The sequence below is a fragment of the Ambystoma mexicanum genome, chromosome 2p (genome assembly GCF_040938575.1).
Source record: "Ambystoma mexicanum isolate Mex_15411 chromosome 2p, UKY_AmexF1_1, whole genome shotgun sequence".
Classification (NCBI taxonomy): domain Eukaryota; kingdom Metazoa; phylum Chordata; class Amphibia; order Caudata; family Ambystomatidae; genus Ambystoma; species Ambystoma mexicanum.
The window spans coordinates 323505177-323524102 of record NC_090923.1 but is presented as its reverse complement, the minus strand read 5'-3'; positions in this window follow the sequence as shown (position 1 = coordinate 323524102).

The following is an 18926-nucleotide window of genomic DNA, read 5'->3' as shown; positions in this document are numbered from 1 at the left end:
CTTGCTTATGCCCATACTACGCTTCTCCATTTCTCTTTCTTATGTCTTATGCCGCCAAGGTTTCCATGGAAACCTTAAACACAATACAGCTCCCACACCTCACTTGGCCCTCCCCTCCTGCTTTAAATGGAGGGGAGGTGTGCCGGGAGGCAAATTCGCAGATGGAAGGCGCGGAGAAAAGGCCTGAATCCCTCTCTGCAGCTCTCTGTTGCTCAGAGCTGCCGGTTGCAGTTACCAGCTGCCCAGCCCAAGGTAAGGGTCACGTCGGCTTCCCACATCTCAGAACCTCTAAGTTATGAAATGAAATTAAATTTTATTTATATCACGCTCGTACACAAGTGTTTCAGAGTGCGACCAGGCAAAAAGGGAGGGGAACAAGGGAGAGAAAAAACTGAAAAAAACAGCAATCTTACTAGGCCCAGCGACATTTAAGAAAGCGCAAGTGCATGGGAAAGGAAAATGGGGGGAAAAGTGCAAGGAAGGGGGGGAGTGGAAAGTGCGAAGCAGAGGAGAGAAAACATGAATAAATATTAAATAGAATAAATAATAAATAAGGGCATTAAACCATGGTAGTGCAGCCAGCAAGTGGCAGGTGAAAATTAGTCAGAAAGGTATATCTGATAAGTGCAGAGGAAACGTGGGAGGGGGACTGTATGGGTACAGATACAGAACCCTAGTGCAGATGGTGGCCTGGAGGCAGTGCAGGAGGATTGCAGGGTGAGCAGATACCTGGGCCTGAAAGAACAGAGGGTGGTCAAGTGCATAATGCCATGAGAAGAAACAGATCAACAGGGGAGAAGGGGGGCAAAGGCAGAGGCAAAGAGGAAGGTCTTGAGAAGTTTCCGGAACCAAAGATGTTTTTCCTAAAGTTTCAAGGTGGCCGGGAGGCTGTTCCAAAGGGAGGCACCAGCCAAAGACAGGGATCTACTCCTAGCTCGTTTTTTGCAAAATGACTAACCCTGGGGGAGTTAGAATTAGAGAAGTGAAGGGCTCGAGAGGGCATGTATTTACGGAGGGATAATTGAAGATATTTTGGACCTAGGCCCCAGAAAGCCTTGTGGACAATGCAGAGGGTTTTAAATGTAATCCTTGGATCCACTGGGAGCCAATGAATGGATTTCAAGGCTGGAGAGATACAATCCCAGGGCTTGAGGCCAAGGACAAGTCTCGCAGTCCTGTTCTGGATTAGTTGTAGAGGGCGGAGAGTGGAGGCAGGTAGATATAGGAAGAGGCTGTTAGAGTAATCCAGTCTGGAAAGAACCAGATCTTGGGAGACAGGGAGCTTTTGAGGCAAGGAGAGGAAAGGTAGAGTACCTCTAAGGAGGTGAAGTAAAAAGTTAGATTTTTTGGAGACATCAGAGATGTGTGCGGAGAAGGAAAGTGTAGAGTCAAAGATAACCCCAAGGTTCTTAGTCGCGCAAGTAGGGGTGGGAGGAAGGCCAAGGGAGGCCGGCCAGAGAGTGAGAGGAAAGGATGGAGATGGTGTACCAATAAGGAGGATCTCAGTCTTGTTGGCATTTAGACATAGATCATTGGCAGCACACGAATTTTGAATGGCGATTAGACACTCAGAGATGAGGGAAGGAGAGGAGGAGGCTGAAGGAAGCCTGAAAATGAGTTGGGTGTCATCAGCATAGCACTGGAAAGTTGATCAGAACATTGAGATGCAGTAAGCGAGAGTTGCCAGGTATTGGTTGAAAAGCCAGGGTGAGAGGATAGAGCCCTGGGGGACACCACATGTGGAGAGGGAGATAGAAGGTAAGAAGGACCCAAGTTGTACCTAGGAGGGTCGATCAGAGAGAAAAGCGGTCAGACAGGCCGAGCCTGATCAGTGATACCGAGGTTGTCACGAAGACGATTGAGCAGGGTGGTATGGTTGACCGTGCCAAACGCAGAGGAGAGGTCAAGTAGGATGAGGACAGAGGGAATGTTAGAATCGAGGTTGGAGAGCAGGTTTTCACGGATGTTCAGGAGAGCAGTTTCCGTACTTCTGGCAGCTTTGAAGCCAGATTGGTGGTCATGGAGGGAGCTAACAGAGTCAGAATGGAGATTAAGCTGAGAGATGGCCAGCTTTTCCAGGAGCTTGCCCAAAAAGGGAGTAATGGAAATTGGGTGGTAGTTTGCCGGACATGACAGATCAGCAGTGGATTTCTTGAGGAGGGGATGCACAAGGGAGTGTTTAAGAGGGGTGGGGGAAGAGCCAGAGGCAAAGGAGAGGTTGCAGAAATCAGCAAGGGCTGACGCAAGGGTGTCCATGTGGTCCTTAATGGGAGGAACAGGGACGGACCTGTTTTGATGAGGTTTTCATAGATCGGACTTGTCTATATATCTAATCAGGGGAGAAAAGAGGAAAGGGGGATAAAGTGGGATGAGGGGTAGCTGAGGGAGGGTCAGCAGGCTGAGAAGGAGAGGGAGGAAGAGGGAGAGTAGAAGAGAGGGTGGACAGGATGTCCTGGGTTTTAGAGATAAAATGAGAGGCAAGGGCATTGCAAAGATCCTGGGAGGAGAGAGGAGGGGTGGAGACTGCAGCAGTGTTAGCCAGCTCCTTGCAGATTTTGAAAAGTTTGGCAGAGTTGTTAGATGCCGCAGAGATGCGGGCTTGTATGTGGACTCTCTTCTTAGTGTGGACAGTAAGTCGGTATTGCCTTTGGAGCAGGCGGTAGGCCAATTTGTCAGAGGATGAGCAAGAAACCCTCCATTTCCTTTCTGTCATCATACACTTCCGTTCAAGTGTAGCTAGGTCAGAGTGATACCATGAATTGCACTTGGCTTTGGACTTCAAACAGATCCTCATGCCGGGGGCAAGAGTATCAAGAGTAGCAGAAATAGAAGAGTAGAGAAGAGAGAGGGCTGTGTCAGGGTGTGAGTCAGCCTGGGGTGGAGGAGGGGGGGAGAAGGTTGCAGCAAAGGCCTCGACTGACACAAGCTTCATGGGCCGGATATCTGAGAAGGTGGTGGCAATCTAGGAGTGGACTTGGCTTGGGGGGAGGAGATGGAGAGATGAGAGGAGAGGAGGCAGTGATCACTCCAAGAGAGAGGAGTGGTAAGGGGAGTAGAGAGGGGGAGGCCGGATGAGATCAAGACATCAAGTGTGTGGCCAGCCAAGTGAGTCGGGCCGGAAGGAAGGTAGGAGAGGGAGAGTGAATCGCAGAGGTAGCCGAAAGAGTGAAGATGAGGGACAGGTAGAATCAAGATGAATGTTGAGGTCACCAAGGAGGAGAAGTCGAGTGGTGGAGGCCAAGAGGGAAGAGGAGAGGTCAGCCCACTCAGAGAGAAAAGAGGTGATTTGACCAGGGGGCCGGTAGAGAGTAGCAACAGTAAGAGAGTGGCTAGGAGAGAGAGAGAGCCTGCATACTAGGCATTCAAACGAGGAGTAAGCTTGAGTGGGAATGAGAGAGGCAGGGATCCACTCAGGGAAGATAAGGGCTACACCCCCTCCAGGCCGATTGGATCTGGGAGCTGAGAGGATCTTGTAGCCGTCGGGGAGGAGAGTGTCAAAACTTGTGATAGAGCTGGCTGTGAACCATGTCTCGGTGAGACCGAGTACATCAAGGTCGAGTTCTTCTAGGAGGTGACAGATGTTAGACAAGTGTTTAACGGCTGAGTGAGAATTTAGAGTGGCGAGATGGGGAAGGTTGCCAGACTTAAAGACCTTCTGGGGAGGGGTACAGATCGTAGGTACGCCCTGCGGAGGTGTGGAAGGAGCTTGAGATGGAGAAAAAAAAGGAGGAGGCAGAGGAGGGCAAGGTAGCCAGAGGAAGAGAGTAGGGGACAGCTGGAGATGAGAGGAAGTTGATGAGGCAAGGGAACTGCCTATCAAAGAGGAGGAGGTTAGCCTGAGGGCCTTGCACCATGACAGTACCATTTAGATAGATGTTAACAAAGACTCTAGAGGAGTCAAAGAGATCCACACGTACTTCCCAGCGGGTGCCACCATTAATGGAAGAGGAGGAGACAGGACAGAGCACAGAGATCATATGAGGGGTCCAGAGATCTTGTGAAGGAACAAAAAAGAGGATGTCAGTGAGGGTTTTTTCTGGCAGAGGCGCTAGAATAGGTATCAGCGATGGGAGACCAGGGTTAGAAACCAAGATATCCGTTTTGAATATCTTCTTACCAGACTTAGTGAGAAGGAAAGGAAAGTTGATAGAGAAACAGTTGGAATAGACATGAGAAACAGATAATGCCATGGGCAGGTAGAGAGAGGAGGAAGTAGGAGAAATATACAAGATCAGAGGTATGGAGCGGACACTGGGCTAGCAGGTAGCAATGTAGGTGAACAAAAACACACCCAAATTTGACTTTCCTTAAACACACCCAAATTTGACTTTCCCAAAACACACCCAAATTTGACTTTCCCAGACACTCCCAAATTTGACTTTCCCAAACACACTGAAATTTGACTTTCCCAAAACACACACAGATATTGACTTTCCCAAAACACACCCAAATTTGACTTTCCCAAAACACACCCAGATATTGACTTTCCCAAAACACACCCAAATTTGACTTTCCCAAACACACCCAAATTTGACTTTCCCAAAACACACCCAAACTTCAGTTTCCCATACACACCCAAATTTGACTTTCCCAAACACACCCAAATTTGACTTTGCCAAAACACACCCAGATATTGAAATTCAAGGCAATAGCTAAGGCACCAATTGGTAAAAAAAATGGGGTGGGATCATAGGTGAGTGCTCAGACTAGAGCATGAAGGGAAGACCAGTTAAGAAAACACAGGAAGAAGGTAGAGTGAAGGTCAGTGAAGTTAAAATAGAAAAGGTAGGCAGAAAGAGGATAACTAACCAATAGATGGGGAAACTGGACAGTCGTGGAAGTCAAGGTTCATAGTAGAAAAGAGATGGCAACCCTAGGGAGGGTCAGGCTGTTGTATTAGCATCCCAGAAAGCAGCCAGGGAAGCTGACAGGAGCCTTAGAAGCGGGCCTAGGGTAGGGGGCTGGCTAAAGCCTGTCGGTTCCTTGTTGGTCTGGAAAAGAGAGTCCCCAGCCAATGGCAGAGCACCATAAAGGCAGCCAGGAAGGCACACACAGCCTCAGATGGAGATGAGGCCAGGGCGGCCATGTTGAAAGCACTGCATGGTGCACACAGTTTGCAGGCAGAAAGTCCCAAAAGATCCCAAATGTGTGGTGCAGCAGGCAGTAGGATGTTATGAACACTGCCAAATGGCGCTATGTGGAAGCGCTTCAAATAATCGCATTTTATAAGCAATTTTCTTCATCTTAAAAATGTTCCCGCGAGGTGCAGAGGGCAATGGACAGTTGCATCTACCTCAACCAAGTGGCTGCAACAGTCCTGTGCAGACAAGGAGACCAGTAAAATGAAGATTTCAACGGTGAGAGGCTGCAGGACCTTGCACTCCGGAGCACGGAGGAGAAAAATAGCACTGAGAAACCAGCACCTCTGTTTGTGCTTCGTGGGCGGCCACTGCGTGCCGATCACCCCGACCCTAGGCCGCTGGAATGTACGCTTAGGAGTCAGGAGCACACCGCCGATCACTGCTTCATACTCCCTTCCCAACAGCCCATCCCGTAGGATTTGTGCCCCCTCCACCCGCTCCCTGAAGAGTATATTCTCACCTCATCTCCCTCAACGTCCATTGATCAGTACTCGACACACAGGCACCCTCCATCTCATTGAAGGTGATGGTATGCACTGCCCCGGATGCGCACTCGCCGCTGCCAGACCATTTATCCTTGCGGTCGCATGCAACATTGGGAAAGGCGCTGCACCCAGCCTCGGCTCCCTAAGCCTGGCTAAGCACCAGCCCATTGCCCATCTTGCAACAGGGTCTGCACCACTTGAAATATCTTCACCACTGTTTGCAGGGCTGACTGTATTTACTACTGCCAGTAAGCCTGTGTCACAATTTCTCTGTGATGCCACTACCCTGTCTCAATGCCTGCAGCCCATTTACCAGTACTGTCATGTGATGTTAGTGATGTTACTAGCCCTGATTCTATGCCCATAGCCTATTTACCACGGAATCGTACCAAAATGTCATCCTGGGAATTGCGACGGCCGGAAATGGGGATTTTTTTTATTTTAACCCCCCCTTACATTACATATATATGTGGGGGGGTTTAGAGTATCATATTAATACTTCTGAAGTTCCAGAAGGAGCTCAAGATCTACCTCTTCAATAAATTGCACCTCCCTAACACCTAGGTTCAACAACCCTCAGATCCCCACCTTACCTCAGATTGTTTAATCTGCTTCCCAATGTGTCCTTCCGTGATTGCTTTTAGATCGCTTGTACCAAACTGCCCTCCTTCCCAACCACTGTTTTTTCCCTGCTCCCTTTTTTCTCTGGTTCCCTCATTAAGTTTGTTCCCCTATGATTGTTAAGTGCTCCTGAAGCTAGGTCTGTGCTCAAAAGATACAATAATAATAATAATAATAATAATAATAATAATAATAATAATAATAATAATAATAATAATAATAATAATAATAATTTTGCAAAGCTCAAAGACCTGCCTGTTTCCCCAGTGCTTGGAAGCAAACTACCTCACTCTCCCTAGTGCTTGGAGACTTACAATTATTTGTGAGCGCTACAAATCCAATACTGGATACAGAAAACAGAATACAGACAGCTAGTCCAGCATGCCACAGCATACATAACCACAGAAACCAAAACTATGTGGGCATATCTCTCCAGTACATAGACAGGCACATTGACTGTCCATTCCAGCAAGCATACTTTTCTAGGCAGCTTGCCAACTCAACGCTTTCCTTCCTGATCTCAACATTCACCATGAACCCTTACACACTTAAAGCCTTCTTTTGTTAATGGGAAACTTCGAAATCCCAAACATCATATTGAGCTTTGCTCTTCCATCTCTGCAACCACTCTGGCCACCCCTCAGAACTAGGGGTGGGTGAAATTACCACTGGCAAAACAGAATTGATTAAATTTACCAGCCATTCCATCTTTCCCCAAACGGTGACTTCCACTCCGTAAGTGAAATTTGAGGATTGGGTGAATTTTGCCTCAAATTTGCCAACTATCCTGCATAGGTAAATCGAGATATTTTGTCTAACCCTACTCATAACCTGCCAATGCATAACCGAGGCAGTTCACTAGATCTTATCTTCCTCTTTTACCCACTTCAACAGACCACACCATTAATCACTCTCTCTCCGACCAACTCTTCCACATCTCTCCTATTTCCCTAAAAAGTCCTATCTCCCCACTTTCAAAAACACCAAATCTAAATTTAGACCTGACACCTTAGCTCGCCATCTAGCTAAAAACACGCCCCTTATTTTGCCTCTTTGCTAGTCCTAGGCACCATATCCATGACTCAAACAAACTTTCATTATATTCAATGCTTTCCTGATCACTCCCTTAGATAATCCTCCGCAGACCATCATTTCTTCTCTTCCTCACCCCCAAATTATCACTGCATGTATCAGTCATGTTGTTGACTGTGTTTTAAACATTGGCCACCAAATTAATTTTTGGGCCCATACACCTAATGGCTCGAATACCTACGAAATCTACCTCCTTTTTTGTGCTTCATTCTCCTCATCTCATTCCCAATTTCTTTTCTCTTTGTTTGTCTTCTGTCTTCACTCAAGGATTGCAACATCATTCTCCTCCTCAACAGTGACTTCCAACTGCAGCAGTTCCTCACCTCGGCTGTCACAGCATCCCGGGTGTAAGGCTTAAACATCCAGAAACGATGTTTGCATCAAATCTATTACTCTACCTACATCCGAATTGTAATCATCTTGACTACTTCACTACTTGCGTCTAGAGAATTTTGTGCATTGGATACTCTAAATAAAGTAGTTTACTTTGCTACTTGCACCCTGCACAGTCTCCCATGAAGCTTTACCACTTTCTCCCACTGTCTTCACAAGGGTTGGATATTATCATACTATACTATTATCACACTATAGATGCCTCTTCAAATTTCTCCTCCTTGTTTTTAAATCCAATCATTGACTGGATCCAATTTTTCGATAAGGTTCACTGCCTGCTACTCCCCTCACACTCTTGCTCTCAAAATATCTGTACCAAGCCCCGCATCACTATCTCCCATTCCCACTCCTTCTCACTATTGAGGTTATGATACTGGAACAACCTTTCCCTAGAAATCTAGAGAAGTGTCACTGTTTACGGTTTTAAATTAGTCCTAAAATCAGAGATCAGTGTGAGCGGGAATGGCCGGGAACAGATTTACACTACTTTTATTTTTGCTATTAGAAATTCATCAGGTATCATTTAAATTCCATAATCAGAAGTTACATTGGTAATGATTCTGAACTAGTGTAATTTTTTGTCTATAAGATACTTTTTTAATGTGAGTACCTCTCTCTCTCTCTGGATATAGAATTAACAAAGTTGAAAAAGGAACTTATTGCATGGAATAACTGTCTGAAAATATCACTCCACATTAAGAACGATATGCAAATTAATTTTGAGCAGGGTGCAATGCAAATGCAAGGTGTAAAAGCCTTGCATAAGACTTGTATGCCTTTAATTCACATCACGCCATATTTGTATGGTGGAGAGGAGGGGCGGAATGTGACTCACATTTATGTGACCTCCTTCCTCTCCACCATACAAATACTCCAGCATTTGCCCTTTCATGGTTGCGCAAATGCTGAGGCATCGCTATGGAGTCCGCCAGCATTTCACACCTGCAAAAAAAACAGACAAACTCCATCAGGATCTATTGTAAACGCTGCCTGCCATACATACAGTCCATGTTTACTTCATTTGCATACTGGAATGTAAACAGCAGTACGCACGCATGGATGCTGCCCTTTTCCTGCACTTTTGCACTTGTCTTTGCAAATGATGAAAATTAGGCTGCTGCAATCCATTTACATTCATGTGTTAACGTAAAGGGCCCCCGTGCTTGGACAAAATCTCCCACTAGCCTTCTCTAGAATGTATAAACTACACATCATTTTTTAAAGGAGATTAATTAATCATCTTTGGTCAAAATTAATTTGCCATATTCAACAAAAGATACCTGGGACCTACAACCGTGGAGTCTAGTCTGGAGACTTTGTGGAGTGCTCCTGGATTCTTGTAAACTCTTGTAATTGTCTTAATTGTAGGATTTAGGACTGTGCTCCTTTGAATATCTTTGAGAAATAATGATTGATTGTTATTCATTTTTCTAAGAAGTTATCAGATTATTCAAGATAACATTTCAGAAAACATAAAACATGTCCGAACGGTCTAGTACTAGAGGTAATCTTGACTCTTCTATTTACCATTTCAAACACTGTGCCTGAATAATAATTCATGTTGGTGCATTTTCTTTATGTGTACCAAGTTAGTATGTTGGTGGGGATTCTATGTTTCAAGTCTGTTCTCATTGTCTTTTTAAAAACCACACTCTACATGTTTTGCTTTCATGATATTTTACTATCGAAATGAAGCTAAACGAACTGAAACAAAAAGTATTAATTTGAATCCTTTGTATCTACAGTTCGTGAAGATGCAAAGGTGAATTAAGTCTCTGAAATAGTATTTGAAACAAGACGTTTTGAGGGCACACAGTTCTACCTTATAGCATTTAGGTGTTGCAGGTCTTCTTTAATGTAAGCAGGGATAGTCCAAAAGTCCAGCATAACAAGCATAACAATATCCCTTTATACATATATCTATCAAAGGAGGGTCAGTCCTTCTGAGATTTATTTTTAAATAATGTGTTAAAATGGTTCATTTTAAAATACACTTTTTATGAATAATTGGTTGGAAAGCAGCACAGTTTGCAGTTGGTTTGGTAGGGTAACAAATGAAAAAATCCAAAAGATGCCAAGTCACCAACAGAGCACAGGATCATTTTCAAACATCATTTTCCTGATGCCTTTCACCACAATATATGCAAGTGTTCTGCTGTTGTAAAACATTTAGTCATACTGGCTGGCTTTATCAATGGCAAAAAGCATGCAGAAACATGACCACACAGACCTCCCAAAAGTACAAGAAAAATGTAACCTACTTAGTGAACATTTTAAAAATGCCAGTATTCCAACAGCAGGCATATAAAATTCGATCCTCTCAGGTTCCACAATGTGTCATTTTATGATTACGCAGTATATATGATGTATGCAAATGGGTTTTCCAAATATCCTGAAAAGCCAGGGCTATGAGGAGCCAGAAGGGTAAGTGCCAGGGGATGAGGGGGATCGCCATCTAGTGCAATGAAGTGGGTGGACTGGACTCAAGGGGGGTGCCAACCCTCCAACTGATTAGGGAGTGGACCCGGAAGGGCAGTGCTAAGTTGGGCGGGTGCTGAGGCAGACTGGATGAGCAGGTCCTGGTACCTTGTAAGACTCATAAGGGAACAGGCTGTCAGTCACAGCAGACAGACGGGGGATTAGCACACGAGAGTGAGAGGGAAGGAGGAAGAGAAGAGCAGGGTCTTGAGCCACTTCCAGAACTTAAGGTGATCCAGATCAAGTCTGAGACAGGGAGGCCATTCCAGAGGGAAGCTTCTGCCCAAGATAGAGATATACCCCCCACTCTCAGCTAGGAGAAACGGCAGAGTTGCAGATAGTTTGAGCTAGAGGATGTGTTTAAGGAGAGGGAGTTGGATGTAGCAGGGTTCCAGGCCCCAGAAAGCCTCTTGGATGATGCAGAGGGTCTTAAATTTGATCATTGCTGCCATTGGAAGCCAGTGGAGAGATGTTAGGGCTGGAGAGATGCATTCCCTGTGATTGAGGCCAAGGATAGGTCTCGCCGACCTATTCTGGATTAGGTGGAGGGGGCAAAGAGAGGAAAGAGGCTGATTGAGGAAAAGGCTGTTTCACTAGTCTAGCCTGGAGAGAACCAGTGCTCTGAAGACGTTGAGCTTATGGGGAAGGGGACCAAAGGGAGAATGCCTCTGAGTAGGTGGAGCTGAAAGTTGGCCTTCTTGGCAAGGGCCGTGATGTGAGGGGAGAAGGAGAGGGAAGAGTCAAAGATGACACCAATGTTTTTAGCCATACAGGAAGGTGGGGGGAGGGGACCCAAGAAGGGCGGCCAGAGGGTGGTAGGGAAACAGGGATCAGGCGTCACAATGAAAAGGATTGTGTCTTACTGGCATTAAGGCACCATGCCTGAATAACAGTCAGGCAGTCAGGTATGAAAGAGGAAGAAGGGGAGGAAGAGCAAGGAAGCTTGAAGGAGAGCTGTGTGTCATCAGTGTAACACTGAAAGGGAGGGGAGAAGGTGGAGATCAAGTGGGCCAAAGTGGCAAGGTAGATGATGAAGAGACACATCGATAGGATAGAGTCCTGACGGAAGCGCAAGTAGAATTACAGGTGGCGGAGAGGAAAGGGCCCAGTTGCACCTGGCAGGGTTGGTTTGATGGGAAGGAGGTCAGCCAAGTCAGTGCCCAGTCTGTGATGCTGAGGGTATCCCAGAGACAGTTTATGAGGTTGGCATGATTAACTGTGTCAAAGGTTGAAGAAAGATCGAGGTCGATGAGAACGGAGGGGAATCAGGATTTTAGGGCAGGTCTTCATGTGTGTTCAGAAAAGCAGTTTCCACGCCCATGGATGTTCTGAGGCCAGACTGGTGGTTTATGGAGACAGCCAACAGATTCATTGTGGTGGATCAATTTGGGGATGACCAACTTCTCCAAGAGTTTGCCCAGGGCATGGGTGATGGAGATAGGGCAATAGTTAATCGGGCAGGAAGGGTCAGCAGAAGGCTTTTTTATGAGAGGGTGCACAACAGAGTGCTTGCGGGGTAGCGGGAAAGAGCCCTTGGCAAAAAGTGGTTACAGAAGTCAGTCAAGGCAGGGATGAGAGAGGAGATGTTGTCCTTGATAGTTCTGGAAGAGCAGGGAGCACCTATTTGTAGGAGACTATCATATAGCAGACTACTTTGGAGACCTCATCAGGTACGATGGGAGAGAAAGAGGAAAGTTTGGGGGACGGAGAGAGGGGCCAAGGGAGGCATGAGAGCAGGGGGGAGGTGAGTAGAGGAGAGTGAGTAGAAAGAGGGTTTATCATGTGCCATTTTAAAGTAAACAATACAAAAACAGAGAAATGTACTTAGTGTGGTGTTGCCCCTTTAAGAATATGTGTCATGACTTTGTCTTGACTGACTGTCAATAAAGATAGCCTCAGCAGACACATCCACCAGAACGGTGGCAGATGCCATGAATGGTACTTCTGTCTTTGTATCTCATTATTGGGCTGCAGGCTGATGCTGTGTGTAACCTGGGAACCCCAAGGCCACCGTCATGCTGTGTGACCACAGACCAGTTGCTAGCCCGGGAACCCCAGAGGCAACTGATGTCAGCCGTGTGACCACAGCAACTATAAATGTCTGCTGGATGCCCCCAGCAACCCATCAGGTTGGCCCATGAGCCAGCCTGCAGCAACAGTGACTGAGAAGTATGCTGGGGCTCCCAGCACTTATGATGATGGCCCGTGTTGCAATGGACTGTCCCCCCCCACCAAAAATGGTTATGAGGGGGTCCGTAGCCCCGCAATGCTGATGTGGCTGCCTGCAGTGTCCTGCTGGCAGTATGGTCCGTGGTCGGAGCTCAAATAATGGACATTAAGCAGTGTTTTGCCACTGCGGCCAGTGAAGTGGGTGCTGCATCATGGGGGGCGCCACAGTAAAGTGTCTGCAGCAGCCTCGGGCGGTGGTGGAGAGCGTTCTTCCTGAGGGACAACCGGCCGCATGTGCAGTCAGTTTCGATTTGACTGCGTGATCAGATTTTCAGAAAGTGCATGGCCGCTTTTGAATAACCTGGGCCGCAGGTGGTGAATTTGAGTCCGAGTCCGAAACGTTGAAAAAAAAAAGTTCAAAGAACCGGTGTTTGTTCGAATTTTTGGCAATACAGCTCGGCATGCTCTCCTTGCTCAATTACCTGGGCCGCTGCGCTGTGAATTCAGTTGTGCTCCAAAATCAGAGTTTGAAAAAAAAAAAGCGAAGCCCCCCTGTGTAATCCCAGGCCATGAGACAGCGGGGAATGCTGTATACTGCACTCCATGATCGAGGCATATCAGATGTAACTCCCGCCCGAGGGGAGAAAGAAAGCAGCCCTGCCCGACGGGGAAGAAGGACCAAACCGGGGCTTAGGTCTCCTCTGTAATATTTTCGTAATGTAAAGCCACTTCAGCCTCCTAAGAAATCCAACAAAATGAAGGGAGTCGAGGACCTCTGTGGAAATGCAGGAAGTCTTGCTTTGCACAGAATGTCCTCAAATATTGAAAAGAAGACCTCATTTCATCTATACAGAGTCACGTGTGCGCTTCCTTGTTTCCCCAGATGAGGACGACAGACTAACATGCAAATGAGGACAACATGTACTAACATCTGCTGCGCTGACAGGAGATATTCCTTACATGTACATTTTAGTGGAACGTTCTCTCCTTTCTACCACCCCTCTTCAAAAACACTACCTGACCATATTGGTGCCAGGCCACACTACACAACATATCAAAGACCAATAAGAATGGTTATAGGGTAGATTCAGAAAATGGGGCACGGGGAGAAATAGGAAAAGTGAGACGTAAATAAAGAGGTAATGTATTTACAAACTTATGATAGGATAGGAAGTGATATGACATGATATTATATGGCATTTGTAACGCGCCTATACAGAGGTGTTTCAAGGCGCGACGAGAAAAGGGAGGGGGAAGAGAGGGAAGACAGAGACAGCGATCTTACTAGGCCAGGTGTCATTCAGATCACGCAAGTGCATGGGAAGGGTAAGAGGGAAAGTGCGAGGGAGGAGGAAAGTGCAGTACATTGGATGAATACATAACATGTAAAGGAACGGCCCGCAGGTGGCAAGTGCAAGGGAAAGTACATTAGAATCGAAACATAACTTGGATAATCTGGAGAGGTGAGAGACACTCTGCCACCAGTGTCTCACCGCTGTCTGCTACACCGTCAGGACTACAGCCGATGTGGCCCCAGGTTTCCCTTGGAGCCAGCATATTTAAAATGTACTCTTTACTATCCTGGACTGATATAACAGTAAGGCCAAACTGGTTTCCTGCAGCCCCACATATGCTTAAAGAGTACTCCATAAATATGTACTTTTGAGGATGTGAGCCTGCATGTAATTGATGTGCTTAAAGTGGTCCCAGTAATTAAGTGTGTGTGACACTGCGATCCTGCAGATTTTCGGCATGCTCAATATGGTTCCAGTAGCTGACAATGGTGTCGTCCATTGGTTCAAGATTCCCTTTTTCTCCGCTCTATAAAGCTCTCCCTCATATTATGTTAAGACTGCGAACATACCACCAGCAGTCCACCAACTCTGATCACCACCCGCAAAATATTTAATAAGCGGTCAGTGTATGTCTTAATGTTTGTAACTGGGTGAGTTCCAATGTATGTGGTTATTGTTTTACCCCATGGTTCGTTAGTGGACCACATATTGCTGTCCGTGACTGTTCATTTATTTAATGTCCATTGATGTTGACTTTGATTCCCTTGTGCCCATGGAACACCCCCTACAACACTTTTCAAAGCTTTAAAGAGAACTTATGAACAAATGTTCTGATGGGATAATGAGTATTTGTTGTGGCCTTCCAAGCTTTTGTTCAGCACATTGACAAGGACCCAAAGAAAATGAACACTTTTTTTTCAGAACACAACTTATGTTTATACTTTAATGTCAAACTTCTAAAGGGGCAGAAACAGCAGTTGTCAAACTTACATTTATGACGTTAACCATTGAGGTCCTGCAGAAACCCATGGACGTCATTTGGGGGTCTACAGGGGCCACATTGTGACCCCTGAGGTCTCACTTGCTACCCCTGTGGTTTCCCTTGCTACCCCTTAAAAAAATGTTTTTAATTATTATTATTTTTTTAGATGTATGCTCCTGGGCTGTGTCAAGCACCATGTGGCTCTTTGTTTCTGGAGTGGCTGGCTTTCTTGTTCAGGCCTCTTAAAAAAAGAGGGGGTTCCACAAGTGTAACACTTTGAGAAGTGACCCTGAATAAGAAAGAGTAGGAATAACAAACAATTTGTCTTTCTGGAATTCTATACGATAATTGCTGGACTCATTAAAGGTTTATTTCAGGCACACTTTAGGGGGTGAGTCACTGATTTAGTCTGTTCTTAAACACCTCAAATCAGCCTTTAATCCTTCTGAGGTTGATAAGTGAGTACTAACACAGGCTGGGTGATATAGTATGTATATTGGTTCTATATAAAGCTCTTAAGTGTAAGTGCTATATAATAACACATCAGTATCATTTGGCCTTGGATGTCTGCTTGCATTCACAGTAATTTGGTAAAATGGACCCGTACACAGTGATATTAGCGATACGTATGGTGATCTATTCTTGTATGAAATGTATGTCACATTATAGTGATATTGTAACCATATTTTGCGTACTGTACTTAGGAACAATGCTATGTGATGCCACTTTTTATTTTGTTATTGGTTGAAAGGTTGTGTTTCATCACTTCCCATGATGTCACTTCAAGGTGGGGTCAAATGACAACTCTTCCTGGAGTGTCATCAGAGGTCAAGGGCCATGTGATGTCACTTCCGCTAGCCCTGGCATTTTGGTGAAATGACGTCCCTGCAGAAATCTCCAACTTCCAGGCAAGCCACCTTTTAGCAGATGCAGGAATCCAAAATATATATATATAAAAAAGCAGCGAAATTATTATGTGCCTGCACTGGTCCCAAACATACTGAAGCAAGTATAATCTGCATGCACTAGCTTTGTTCCGATGTGGATATCGTGTGTCACAGGCTGACTTCAAAATTAGTCTTAGCACTGATAGAGGAGGGCCATGACGAGAAGTTAAAGTGAGGGCCCGAGGGAGGGAGTGGATACAGAGTGAGGTGTACAGAACTGTGAGGGAGAGGAACACCGCGAGAATCGCGGGATCGTCTTGTATCTTGTAACATGTTTGTTATGGTGAGGTGTATATACCTCAAAGCTGGAGTTTCCATGCCGTGCAGATGGCTCAGCTGCTGGCTTTTCCTTCAAGGTCTAGTCACGAGGCCCTCGCACTCCCTAACATAAGACATTTCTTTGGCTGCTAAACTGACAATGAAATTAAAGTAGAACTCGAGGAGGATGTGGCTGCCAGTCACAGTGTGAAAAGACTGTGCTGTTTGCACATGAAAGTATACTGTCAGGGCCACAACTCTGGCGTTCCACCAGCAGCCTCACATCAACGCTCCAGGCTCTGTACAGATAACCTAGGGGAAAACTGTGTCGCCCCTGATGATACGCCAGTACTGCCACCATTTCGGTATTTCATTTTAAATATTATTTCAATTTCTATGAGTTTCTTCTGTCACACTGTGTGCTTCACATGCTACCTGTCTGGGGGGCGGAAGTGGAGTGTCTCGCCCTATGCTACCAGCCGCCACTGCAATTAGACTAGAGTGGGCACACAAGTTTACCATAAATGCCAGCTGGAGAAACAATGTGAGAAAAAATTATTTTAGTTGTAAAAACTTTATCAGCGCTTTGATTCAATTTATAAAAGTATCTTTATACCTTGGATACCTTCACTTTAGGAAGGTTTTTGGCAATACGTTGCAGTTTCCTTCCACATTGTTTTAAAGATATTTTACTATTTTTTGCGTGAGAAAGCTTTTGCCGCTGTGTTTAGTCCAGTTTTAAAATCAAGCAATAATGAACTTTTTATACATTTTACAAAATATTGTGCTAAAATAGTAGTTCCATAAGCTTCCGAAGTTCCAGAGACCTCTTAGTCATATAGTGTTACAAGATAAATGGGAATCAAAAGTGCTTGTGTTTTCTTTTTGTCTGTAACTACCATCTGACACTTCGAACACTTATGAAACAACCATTTTAGCACAATATTCTGTTAGTACTCTAAAAGTTATAAATACTTGTATTTTGCTTAACTTTATTTTTGAGTATCTTGATACTGTTCTAAGAATATTGGGTATTTGTTAGAGAGGAATGTGCTGCACCCAGGTTATTACAAAATGTATTGATGTATAGATTTTGCTTAGAAAATATCTACTCCATTAGACTTTAATACGAACGCAAAACACCAGATGTAGTATAACAATTGTTTTAAACTCTTATTGGGATATGACACTTTCTTTGAGACAAGACTCAATTGTGACTAGTCACTTGTAATAAGCTAGAACATGTCAGTAGACCTATGACCAACAATTCCATATAGGCAGAGTGACAGTTGCACCATAGGAAGAGCATATGTTGTTAAAGAAAACATACGCAGTTGAAACAAAACACTTTCATCAGTCCACAGCTTAATGGCAGGTGTGGTGAGTTAGAAGAAGGAAACAAACTTTCATGTGACATTTTAGACAATATTTAATTAAAGTAACTCTGTAAGGCCTGGCTTTCCCTTTTTCTATGGGTGGTCCCTAGATATCTTGCTAACTAAGGTGCTGGTCAGTCAGTTGTGAAAGTCCAAAAAGTAATACGTACACTGTCCAAAACTACCCTAACTGACCCTACCACTGTGAAAACACAGGAAAATGACTCCATTCTCCTGAGGGTACTTGAAGTAGTGGTATGAATATCCTTCTCAGATAGTCTCTCGTGACTTCTTTAATCAGTCCCTGTAGATTGTTGAATAGGCTATTGAGTTTCCCCTCCTCTGTAGAAGTCCCTTTTTGGCATCCTTAATGAGTTGTATTTGCCTTGTTGTACATCCCAGCGTATCCTTGGAAGGTACAATCACTCTGGTAGACCTTCCCTCTTCAGCAATTAAAGTTTAGCATGCCTTTGTTTATTGGACTTTGTATATGGTTCATTTCTCTAGACTCTGGTTCATAACATTTTTTCTGTTGGATATTGTTCTCTTCTTGTATAGAATATCAAATTACTTTCCCCTCATCCTAGGGTATTATTATTCACAGTTCTTGTCTCTTAAGGTTCAGTTTTTCATTCATCGTGTATCTCAAAATGTTCAGTTAATTTGCTTTAAGATTAATATTCTCTCATTGCTTCTACTGAAACGAGTTGCTTGTGTGGTATAATGATTCCCTTAGGGCCTTGTGTGCCTCCCACTCTCCCCATTACCTTCACTTTTGAAGGAGAACATCTTCAGGCACCTTCTTTCTTGGAGACCTTCTCTCGGGTCATGGACCGCTGCTACGTTTTCTCTGTTGACATTTCCCTTCTCACAGCCTATAATTTCCTCGCAGCATCCCGGTGCTTCATTGTTTGTCTGTGCACCCTGTGGCTCGATATTCGTGGTGATATCAGTAAATGTTCTTGGGCCAGCTGTCCATTAAGGACTTCCCTTGTGGTCTCGCCATCACCTTCTCCTGGTCTCCTGCCCAGTTGGCTTCTCAAGCTTCGGGTTTGCTGTAGCTTTGGCGTCCCGTTCTTAGACATCAAGTGAGTTTGAAACTCACAGGCTTCCTGGCTTCTGGCTTCCCCAGGTAGTATGCAGCGTGGGGCCTTCCCAGGCCTGTGCATGTATTCCTGCCTCCTCTCTCTCTCTTCTCTTACTGTGATTCCTCAAGTGCACTTTAATCAATATACTCATCCCAGTGGATTGGGTATTTCAATTTAAAGGGACATGTTATCTTTCCATGAGATACTGGAATCTATTAGATGTTTCTTCGTCCCTATCTTGGAATTTAAATGTTTCTGTAGAGCATCCCTTGTAGGCTATATATAGTGTTTACAGATTTAGGGAGTTCATCATTGACTCTAAAACCCCTTATGTCCTCATCCTGCTTGATCTCTCTTCTGTCTTTGACACTGTCAACCATGCCATCCTGCTCAACAGTCTCTGTGATAAGTTGGGTATCACTGGTGAAGCTCTGGAGTGGCTGACTTCTTTCCTCTCTGACCGACCCTCCCAGGTCCAACTTGGGTCCTTCCTCTCCGCTATCTTTTTCTCTACCCGTGGTGTCCCCCAGGGGTCTAAACTCTCTCCCTGGCTTTTCAACCAATACCTGGCCGCTCTCAGCCTTTACTTTCAGTGCTATGC